The sequence below is a fragment of the Xyrauchen texanus genome, chromosome 28, assembly GCF_025860055.1.
Source record: "Xyrauchen texanus isolate HMW12.3.18 chromosome 28, RBS_HiC_50CHRs, whole genome shotgun sequence".
Classification (NCBI taxonomy): domain Eukaryota; kingdom Metazoa; phylum Chordata; class Actinopteri; order Cypriniformes; family Catostomidae; genus Xyrauchen; species Xyrauchen texanus.
In genome coordinates this window covers 2468361-2480263 of record NC_068303.1, presented here as the reverse complement: position 1 = coordinate 2480263, position 11903 = coordinate 2468361, and the positions used below count along the sequence as shown (strand labels likewise).

Here is an 11903-nt window from a genome sequence, read left to right as displayed (position 1 = left end):
AGTTCGCAATGGTAAGAGTTCAATGCGATTATCGCTGTTCAATAAAAGTGTGACCTACTCACCCAGATAAAGTGTCATGTGCAACAAAGTTGAAACCAGGAAGAGAAAGTGTTTTGGGTGAATGAGGAGGTCGTTACTGCTGACGTGTACTTACAGCCAACAGAAACACAGCAACGCTCCTCCTCACTGACACAGAACAGACCCACAAATAAAATATTACTAAAATAATATTTAAAAATATATTATTCGCAGATATATTCTTATATATTTATATTATTTACATATTAAAAATTGTACATATTTAATTATATGATATTAACATTATATTATATAATTTAATTATTTAAATTATATAATTATATTATATTAAATTGTTGGTTAGTTTTAAGAAATATTCATAATAATGTAAACGTTATATTTTCATATATCTAGATTAAATATAGGCCTATATAGCTATGTGTGTGTGTCATTAATTTGATTATTATTTATAAAAAATAATTGTAGAAAAATATTGTAGAATACTTTTAAATGTGAATTAATATTTGTTAATTAATTTGTTTGTATTTTAATAGTAATTAATATTCACAAATAAAATATGTATAAATCATTATATATATATTTCTATCTATATATATATTTCTATCTATCTATCTATCTATCTATCTATGTATATATATATATATATATATAAATCTCTCTCTCTCTCTATATATATATATAATTAGTTATTATACATTATATTATGGTATTATATTATTGTTTGTATTATTATTATTAATAGAAATAATAATAATAATAATTTTGTCATGTTATTATATATCTAGGATAAATATAGGCCTATATAGCTATGTATGTCATTAATTTGATTATTATTTATTTGAATTTTGTTTTTTAAATATTGTAGATTACTTTTAAATATTAATTCATGTTTGTAATTAATTTTAATAGTAATTACTATTCATAAATAAATTATGTATAAATCAATATATATATATATATATATATATAATTAGTTATTATACATTATATTATGGAATTATTATATTATATTAAATTATTGTTTGTATTATTATTAATATTTATAGTTAGATTATTATATATCTAGAATAAATATAGGCCTATATAGCTATAGGTGTGCAATTAATTTGATACTATTTATTCAAATAAACACAAAAAACTTGCATATATTTAAGATTAATTGAATTAATTTGGAATATCTGGAATAATAAATTTTTTATAAATTATGTATAATAAATTATAGTATTAATATATATCATATATATACATATATAGTGATATATATATATATATATATATATATATATATATATATATATATATATATATATATATATATATATATGCATATTTGTTCTATTATCATTAATTCAAAATAAACAAGCTGTTTTTAATTATTTTTTTATATATTAAAATTAATAATATTATTACAGTTAATATAACACAGTTATTTTATCTGTGTAATTAATTGTATTACTAATTAAAAATAAACAAAAACAGTTTGGGACATATTTAAGAAATGTTTATATTTTTAATTATATGATTGATATGTTACTATATTATATACTGTACTAATAAATTAAAATGTAATAATATAGGCCTACATTTATATATAATGTTGTTTTGTATATAATTATATTTTAGATATAGGGGAAAAATCGTTCATATACTGTATTTTGTACTTTATTATGGAGAATAATCAACATGCAGCATCCAGATATAAGTACAGGACATTTTTCAAAAGTTACAATTAGGGTATAATATAATAATAGAATCATATACAGATAATATGAATAAAAAGATACACATTTATTAAAATCTGTAAGGAAAATGTAATAAAGAATATTTTAGTCTTCAAACAAATCCAAGTAATCAGCCTGTATCATATATTTATTGTGGAATATAATGTACATTATCACACATTAACTGAAACAATCCATGTCCATGTACTTTTCCCCAAATTGTTGTTTTAAAAAAGCCTGACATTAGTCAAAAAGGGCAAATGTCCAGAATGGACCCAACAAACAGGATTATCTGGTTGGATTCACACAGACCTTCGACTCTACAGGACGTTTATCAACCCTTTAAATGACAAATAAAGAGAGATAAAAACCAAAAAAGTCCTTTTGTGTCTCCAGTGTTGATCGAGGAGGGTCCAAACAGAAACACAGTAGAGGTGAAACCAGACTTACAGCTCTTTTGTATTATAAACATCACCTCTAGATGGCAAAAGAAGAGCATCAGGTTATGTGTGAAACCCGATTACATCATCTGCTTTTCATAAAGACCAAAACTGTAACCTAATAGATTTACTTGACAGAAAAAACGCTGGGGAACACATGAAGCCAAAAGGTCAGCTTCAACATGCATTTCAAATCAGGTGTTGTTTAGAGCGCTAATATATATATATATATATATATATATATATATATATATATATATATATATATATATATAATACAGATTATTAGTTTTGTGTGGTTTTTACAAGAGTAAGCAAACAAACACAGCACAAGAATGACCTTTGGAAGTTAATTAAATGTTGCAATCAGAGTTATGTAGAATTAATAAGATAATGAGGTTTAAGTGAGGTTTTGGGGGGTTTTAAATTATTGGGTGGAGCAGTTCTCAAGAAACTTAGTCTGTCATGCATTGAGCCATGTTACACAAAGTTCACACTGTCAGTATATATGAGAAACAGTGATATAAGCGGGCACAGGGCCCAGACTGTCTGAGACTGGCACAGGGCTGCTCGAGACAGAACGCAGGGCTTCCACACATGAGTTGTCCAGTCCTGGAGTTATAAGATATATATACTGTATATACATTAAAGCCGAACAAAATAGGAAAATGTACATTAATTCACTATAACATGAATTTAGATTTGGCTCATTTCAATAACCTTTCCATGCCTGGAAATGACATTTAATAGCATTCCTTGACATTTCATAGTTTTACATGACTATGAGAACCCTGTAAAAGAGGAACATTTTTTACAGTTTCACATGGATGTAAACTTTAGACACTTTTGGTTTGAACAGTTTAAAAAGGGTCAGTCATATTTAAGTCTTCAAGTGTTCCTAAAAGAGGATATTTCATGTCAGACACTGTTAACATGAGTACAATTTGTGCCATTTGAATGCTTTCCCTCTGTTTGCATGATCCTGACTTGGCCAATGTCGTAATATGAATTGGTAGTATCTATCTTTTTGTTTTTCTTTACCATTTCACCTTTCTATTTTTGAAATAGTAGACCGTGTGCTCTATATACTGTGCAGTATTAAGAATGTAGTAAGCGGTGGGTCTGGGTATCTCAGCGAGTATTGACACTGACTATCTCCCCTGGAGTCGTGAGTTTGAATCCAGGGCGTGCTCAGTGACTCCAGTCAGGTCTCCTTAGCAACCAAATTGGCCTGGTTGCTAGGGAGGGTAGAGTCACATGGGGTAACCTCCTCGTGGTCGCTATAATGTGGTTCTCGCTCTCAGTGGGGCAGGTGGTGAGTTGTGTGTGGATGCCGCGGGGAATAGTGTGAAGTCTCCACACGCACTAGGTCTCCGTGGTAAAGCACTCAACAAGTCACGTGATAAGATGCGCGGATTGACTGTCTCGGATGGGAGGCAACTGTGCTTGGTCTTCGACCATCCTGATGTACTTGCTTAGTTTGATTATCGGGGGTGTACTTGCTTGTTTTGATTATGGGGGGTGTACTTGCTTGTTTTGATTATGGGGGGGTGTACTTGCTTGTTTTGATTATGGGGGGGTGTACTTGCTTGTTTTGATTATGGGGGTGTACTTGCTTGTTTTGATTATGGGGGTGTACTTGCTTGTTTTGATTATGGGGGGTGTACTTGCTTGTTTTGATTATGGGGGTGTACTTGCTTGTTTTGATTATGGGGGTGTACTTGCTTGTTTTGATTATGGGGGTGTACTTGCTTGTTTTGATTATGGGGGGTGTACTTGCTTGTTTTGATTATGGGGGGTGTACTTGCTTGTTTTGATTATGGGGGGTGTACTTGCTTGTTTTGATTATGGGGGGTGTACTTGCTTGTTTTGATTATGGGGGTGTACTTGCTTGTTTTGATTATGGGGGGTGTACTTGCTTGTTTTGATTATGGGGGGTGTACTTGCTTGTTTTGATTATGGGGGGTGTACTTGCTTGTTTTGATTATGGGGGTGTACTTGCTTGTTTTGATTATGGGGGTGTACTTGCTTGTTTTGATTATGGGGGTGTACTTGCTTGTTTTGATTATGGGGGTGTACTTGCTTGTTTTGATTATGGGGGGTGTACTTGCTTGTTTTGATTATGGGGGTGTACTTGCTTGTTTTGATTATGGGGGTGTACTTGCTTGTTTTTGATTATGGGGGGTGTACTTGCTTGTTTTGATTATGGGGGGTGTACTTGCTTGTTTTGATTATGGGGGGTGTACTTGCTTGTTTTGATTATGGGGGGTGTACTTGCTTGTTTTGATTATGGGGGTGTACTTGCTTGTTTTGATTATGGGGGGTGTACTTGCTTGTTTTGATTATGGGGGGTGTACTTGCTTGTTTTGATTATGGGGGTGTACTTGCTTGTTTTGATTATGGGGGTGTACTTGCTTGTTTTGATTATGGGGGTGTACTTGCTTGTTTTGATTATGGGGGGTGTACTTGCTTGTTTTGATTATGGGGGGTGTACTTGCTTGTTTTGATTATGGGGGTGTACTTGCTTGTTTTGATTATGGGGGGTGTACTTGCTTGTTTTGATTATGGGGGGTGTACTTGCTTGTTTTGATTATGGGGGGTGTACTTGCTTGTTTTGATTATGGGGGTGTACTTGCTTGTTTTGATTATGGGGGGTGTACTTGCTTGTTTTGATTATGGGGGGTGTACTTGCTTGTTTTGATTATGGGGGGTGCACTTGCTTGTTTTGATTATGGGGGTGTACTTGCTTGTTTTGATTATGGGGGGTGTACTTGCTTGTTTTGATTATGGGGGGTGTACTTGCTTGTTTTGATTATGGGGGGTGTACTTGCTTGTTTTGATTATGGGGGTGTACTTGCTTGTTTTGATTATGGGGGGTGTACTTGCTTGTTTTGATTATGGGGGTGTACTTGCTTGTTTTGATTATGGGGGGTGTACTTGCTTGTTTTTGATTATGGGGGTGTACTTGCTTGTTTTGATTATGGGGGGTGTACTTGCTTGTTTTGATTATGGGGGGTGTACTTGCTTGTTTTGATTATGGGGGTGTACTTGCTTGTTTTGATTATGGGGGTGTACTTGCTTGTTTTGATTATGGGGGGTGTACTTGCTTGTTTTGATTATGGGGGTGTACTTGCTTGTTTTGATTATGGGGGGTGTACTTGCTTGTTTTGATTATGGGGGTGTACTTGCTTGTTTTGATTATGGGGGTGTACTTGCTTGTTTTGATTATGGGGGGTGTACTTGCTTGTTTTGATTATGGGGGTGTACTTGCTTGTTTTGATTATGGGGGGTGTACTTGCTTGTTTTGATTATGGGGGGTGTACTTGCTTGTTTTGATTATGGGGGGTGTACTTGCTTGTTTTGATTATGGGGGGTGTACTTGCTTGTTTTGATTATGGGGGGTGTACTTGCTTGTTTTGATTATGGGGGGTGTACTTGCTTGTTTTGATTATGGGGGTGTACTTGCTTGTTTTGATTATGGGGGGTGTACTTGCTTGTTTTGATTATGGGGGGTGTACTTGCTTGTTTTGATTATGGGGGGGTGTACTTGCTTGTTTTGATTATGGGGGTGTACTTGCTTGTTTTGATTATGGGGGGTGTACTTGCTTGTTTTGATTATGGGGGTGTACTTGCTTGTTTTGATTATGGGGGGTGTACTTGCTTGTTTTGATTATGGGGGGTGTACTTGCTTGTTTTGATTATGGGGGGTGTACTTGCTTGTTTTGATTATGGGGGTGTACTTGCTTGTTTTGATTATGGGGGTGTACTTGCTTGTTTTGATTATGGGGGGTGTACTTGCTTGTTTTGATTATGGGGGGTGTACTTGCTTGTTTTGATTATGGGGGGTGTACTTGCTTGTTTTGATTATGGGGGGTGTACTTGCTTGTTTTGATTATGGGGGGTGTACTTGCTTGTTTTGATTATGGGGGGTGTACTTGCTTGTTTTGATTATGGGGGGTGTACTTGCTTGTTTTGATTATGGGGGGTGTACTTGCTTGTTTTGATTATGGGGGGGTGTACTTGCTTGTTTTGATTATGGGGGGTGTACTTGCTTGTTTTGATTATGGGGGGTGTACTTGCTTGTTTTGATTATGGGGGGTGTACTTGCTTGTTTTGATTATGGGGGGTGTACTTGCTTGTTTTGATTATGGGGGGTGTACTTGCTTGTTTTGATTATGGGGGGTGTACTTGCTTGTTTTGATTATGGGGGTGTACTTGCTTGTTTTGATTATGGGGGTGTACTTGCTTGTTTTGATTATGGGGGGGTGTACTTGCTTGTTTTGATTATGGGGGTGTACTTGCTTGTTTTGATTATGGGGGGTGTACTTGCTTGTTTTGATTATGGGGGGTGTACTTGCTTGTTTTGATTATGGGGGGTGTACTTGCTTGTTTTGATTATGGGGGGTGTACTTGCTTGTTTTGATTATGGGGGGTGTACTTGCTTGTTTTGATTATGGGGGGTGTACTTGCTTGTTTTGATTATGGGGGGTGTACTTGCTTGTTTTGATTATGGGGGGTGTACTTGCTTGTTTTGATTATGGGGGGTGTACTTGCTTGTTTTGATTATGGGGGGTGTACTTGCTTGTTTTGATTATGGGGGTGTACTTGCTTGTTTTGATTATGGGGGGTGTACTTGCTTGTTTTGATTATGGGGGGTGTACTTGCTTGTTTTGATTATGGGGGGTGTACTTGCTTGTTTTGATTATGGGGGTGTACTTGCTTGTTTTGATTATGGGGGGTGTACTTGCTTGTTTTGATTATGGGGGGTGTACTTGCTTGTTTTGATTATGGGGGGTGTACTTGCTTGTTTTGATTATGGGGGGTGTACTTGCTTGTTTTGATTATGGGGGGTGTACTTGCTTGTTTTGATTATGGGGGGTGTACTTGCTTGTTTTGATTATGGGGGGTGTACTTGCTTGTTTTGATTATGGGGGGTGTACTTGCTTGTTTTGATTATGGGGGTGTACTTGCTTGTTTTGATTATGGGGGGTGTACTTGCTTGTTTTGATTATGGGGGTGTACTTGCTTGTTTTGATTATGGGGGGTGTACTTGCTTGTTTTGATTATGGGGGGTGTACTTGCTTGTTTTGATTATGGGGGTGTACTTGCTTGTTTTGATTATGGGGGGTGTACTTGCTTGTTTTGATTATGGGGGGTGTACTTGCTTGTTTTGATTATGGGGGTGTACTTGCTTGTTTTGATTATGGGGGTGTACTTGCTTGTTTTGATTATGGGGGTGTACTTGCTTGTTTTGATTATGGGGGGTGTACTTGCTTGTTTTGATTATGGGGGTGTACTTGCTTGTTTTGATTATGGGGGTGTACTTGCTTGTTTTGATTATGGGGGTGTACTTGCTTGTTTTGATTATGGGGGGTGTACTTGCTTGTTTTGATTATGGGGGGTGTACTTGCTTGTTTTGATTATGGGGGTGTACTTGCTTGTTTTGATTATGGGGGTGTACTTGCTTGTTTTGATTATGGGGGTGTACTTGCTTGTTTTGATTATGGGGGGTGTACTTGCTTGTTTTGATTATGGGGGTGTACTTGCTTGTTTTGATTATGGGGGTGTACTTGCTTGTTTTGATTATGGGGGGTGTACTTGCTTGTTTTGATTATGGGGGGTGTACTTGCTTGTTTTGATTATGGGGGTGTACTTGCTTGTTTTGATTATGGGGGGCTGTACTTGCTTGTTTTGATTATGGGGGGTGTACTTGCTTGTTTTGATTATGGGGGGTGTACTTGCTTGTTTTGATTATGGGGGGTGTACTTGCTTGTTTTGATTATGGGGGTGTACTTGCTTGTTTTGATTATGGGGGCTGTACTTGCTTGTTTTGATTATGGGGGGTGTACTTGCTTGTTTTGATTATGGGGGGTGTACTTGCTTGTTTTGATTATGGGGGGTGTACTTGCTTGTTTTGATTATGGGGGGTGTACTTGCTTGTTTTGATTATGGGGGGCTGTACTTGCTTGTTTTGATTATGGGGGGTGTACTTGCTTGTTTTGATTATGGGGGGTGTACTTGCTTGTTTTGATTATGGGGGGTGTACTTGCTTGTTTTGATTATGGGGGGTGTACTTGCTTGTTTTGATTATGGGGGGTGTACTTGCTTGTTTTGATTATGGGGGTGTACTTGCTTGTTTTGATTATGGGGGGTGTACTTGCTTGTTTTGATTATGGGGGGTGTACTTGCTTGTTTTGATTATGGGGGGTGTACTTGCTTGTTTTGATTATGGGGGCTGTACTTGCTTGTTTTGATTATGGGGGGTGTACTTGCTTGTTTTGATTATGGGGGGTGTACTTGCTTGTTTTGATTATGGGGGGCTGTACTTGCTTGTTTTGATTATGGGGGCTGTACTTGCTTGTTTTGATTATGGGGGGTGTACTTGCTTGTTTTGATTATGGGGGGCTGTACTTGCTTGTTTTGATTATGGGGGCTGTACTTGCTTGTTTTGATTATGGGGGGCTGTACTTGCTTGTTTTGATTATGGGGGGCTGTACTTGCTTGTTTTGATTATGGGGGGCTGTACTTGCTTGTTTTGATTATGGGGGGCTGTACTTGCTTGTTTTGATTATGGGGGCTGTACTTGCTTGTTTTGATTATGGGGGGCTGTACTTGCTTGTTTTGATTATGGGGGGCTGTACTTGCTTGTTTTGATTATGGGGGCTGTACTTGCTTGTTTTGATTATGGGGGCTGTACTTGCTTGTTTTGATTATGGGGGCTGTACTTGCTTGTTTTGATTATGGGGGGCTGTACTTGCTTGTTTTGATTATGGGGGCTGTACTTGCTTGTTTTGATTATGGGGGGTGTACTTGCTTGTTTTGATTATGGGGGCTGTACTTGCTTGTTTTGATTATGGGGGCTGTACTTGCTTGTTTTGATTATGGGGGGTGTACTTGCTTGTTTTGATTATGGGGGGTGTACTTGCTTGTTTTGATTATGGGGGGTGTACTTGCTTGTTTTGATTATGGGGGGTGTACTTGCTTGTTTTGATTATGGGGGGTGTACTTGCTTGTTTTGATTATGGGGGGTGTACTTGCTTGTTTTGATTATGGGGGGTGTACTTGCTTGTTTTGATTATGGGGGCTGTACTTGCTTGTTTTGATTATGGGGGGTGTACTTGCTTGTTTTGATTATGGGGGGTGTACTTGCTTGTTTTGATTATGGGGGTGTACTTGCTTGTTTTGATTATGGGGGTGTACTTGCTTGTTTTGATTATGGGGGGTGTACTTGCTTGTTTTGATTATGGGGGCTGTACTTGCTTGTTTTGATTATGGGGGCTGTACTTGCTTGTTTTGATTATGGGGGCTGTACTTGCTTGTTTTGATTATGGGGGCTGTACTTGCTTGTTTTGATTATGGGGGCTGTACTTGCTTGTTTTGATTATGGGGGTGTACTTGCTTGTTTTGATTATGGGGGCTGTACTTGCTTGTTTTGATTATGGGGGCTGTACTTGCTTGTTTTGATTATGGGGGCTGTACTTGCTTGTTTTGATTATGGGGGCTGTACTTGCTTGTTTTGATTATGGGGGCTGTACTTGCTTGTTTTGATTATGGGGGCTGTACTTGCTTGTTTTGATTATGGGGGCTGTACTTGCTTGTTTTGATTATGGGGGCTGTACTTGCTTGTTTTGATTATGGGGGCTGTACTTGCTTGTTTTGATTATGGGGGTGTACTTGCTTGTTTTGATTATGGGGGGCTGTACTTGCTTGTTTTGATTATGGGGGCTGTACTTGCTTGTTTTGATTATGGGGGCTGTACTTGCTTGTTTTGATTATGGGGGGCTGTACTTGCTTGTTTTGATTATGGGGGCTGTACTTGCTTGTTTTGATTATGGGGGTGTACTTGCTTGTTTTGATTATGGGGGCTGTACTTGCTTGTTTTGATTATGGGGGCTGTACTTGCTTGTTTTGATTATGGGGGGTGTACTTGCTTGTTTTGATTATGGGGGGTGTACTTGCTTGTTTTGATTATGGGGGTGTACTTGCTTGTTTTGATTATGGGGGGTGTACTTGCTTGTTTTGATTATGGGGGCTGTACTTGCTTGTTTTGATTATGGGGGGCTGTACTTGCTTGTTTTGATTATGGGGGCTGTACTTGCTTGTTTTGATTATGGGGGCTGTACTTGCTTGTTTTGATTATGGGGGCTGTACTTGCTTGTTTTGATTATGGGGGCTGTACTTGCTTGTTTTGATTATGGGGGCTGTACTTGCTTGTTTTGATTATGGGGGGCTGTACTTGCTTGTTTTGATTATGGGGGGCTGTACTTGCTTGTTTTGATTATGGGGGCTGTACTTGCTTGTTTTGATTATGGGGGCTGTACTTGCTTGTTTTGATTATGGGGGGTGTACTTGCTTGTTTTGATTATGGGGGGTGTACTTGCTTGTTTTGATTATGGGGGGTGTACTTGCTTGTTTTGATTATGGGGGGTGTACTTGCTTGTTTTGATTATGGGGGCTGTACTTGCTTGTTTTGATTATGGGGGGTGTACTTGCTTGTTTTGATTATGGGGGCTGTACTTGCTTGTTTTGATTATGGGGGCTGTACTTGCTTGTTTTGACTATGGGGGGCTGTACTTGCTTGTTTTGATTATGGGGGCTGTACTTGCTTGTTTTGATTATGGGGGCTGTACTTGCTTGTTTTGACTATGGGGGCTGTACTTGCTTGTTTTGATTATGGGGGCTGTACTTGCTTGTTTTGACTATGGGGGGCTGTACTTGCTGTTTTGACTATATGGGGGCTGTACTTGCTGTTTTGACTATGGGGGGCTGTACTTGCTTGTTTTGACTATGGGGGCTGTACTTGCTGTTTTGACTATGGGGGGCTGTACTTGCTTGTTTTGACTCATGGGGGCTGTACTTGCTTGTTTTGACTATGGGGGGCTGTACTTGCTTGTTTTGATTATGGGGGCTGTACTTGCTTGTTTTGACTATGGGGGGCTGTACTTGCTGTTTTGACTATGGGGGCTGAACTTGCTGTTTTGATTATGGGGGCTGTACTTGCTGTTTTGATTATGGGGGCTGTACTTGCTGTTTTGATTATGGGGGCTGAACTTGCTGTTTTGACTATGGGGGTTGAACTTGCTGTTTTGACTATGGGGGGCTGTACTTGCTGTTTTGACTATGGGGGGCTGTACTTGCTGTTTTGACTATGGGGGGCTGAACTTGCTGTTTTAACTATGGGGGGCTGTACTTGCTTGTTTTGACTATGGGGGCTGTACTTGCTTGTTTTGACTATGGGGGGCTGAACTTGCTGTTTTGACTATGGGGGGCTGTACTTGCTTGTTTTGACTATGGGGTGGGCTGTACTTGCTTGTTTTGACTATGGGGGGGGTGTACTTGCTTGTTTTGATTATGGGGGGTGTACTGGAATCTACGCCCCTGCATCCTCCAAACCTTCAGAAATCAGAAACCTTCATAACTATGATTAATTATTAGTTCATCTCTGATAAATTCAGGAATACATATGATTTTAATGAGAACTATCAAGGTATGATGGATGGGTAAATCCCTACAGCTTATCAGAGTTGATCAGTTGATCAATAGAATGGATATAATTATAAGTAATCAAGTAAACCTGATAAACTGAATGCAGAAGTAATGCATCCACATGCTTTTAAGATGCTGGACTGGTGCTACTTGAACTCTGTCCACTGATCCAGGCCGAATATAACCGTATGGTCTGCCAAAGATTCACTTTATTACC

The 11903-nt window shown here is 38.2% G+C and overlaps 1 protein-coding gene across 2 annotated transcripts in view; it reads right to left on the bottom strand.

Annotated features, from left to right (window-relative positions):
• The window catches only part of LOC127622036 (alpha-1,6-mannosyl-glycoprotein 2-beta-N-acetylglucosaminyltransferase), a 61073-nt gene that overhangs the window by 5769 nt on the left and 43401 nt on the right, over positions 1–11903 (bottom strand). The window contains exon 1 of one of the 2 annotated variants that reach the window (XM_052095932.1): positions 63–114. The exons of the other annotated variant lie outside the window; for it this stretch is intronic. The gene's annotated coding sequence lies outside the window, so the exon portion shown is untranslated. Of the gene's footprint in view, positions 1–62; positions 115–11903 lie in introns of those variants that run through there. 2 annotated transcript variants of the gene reach the window in all.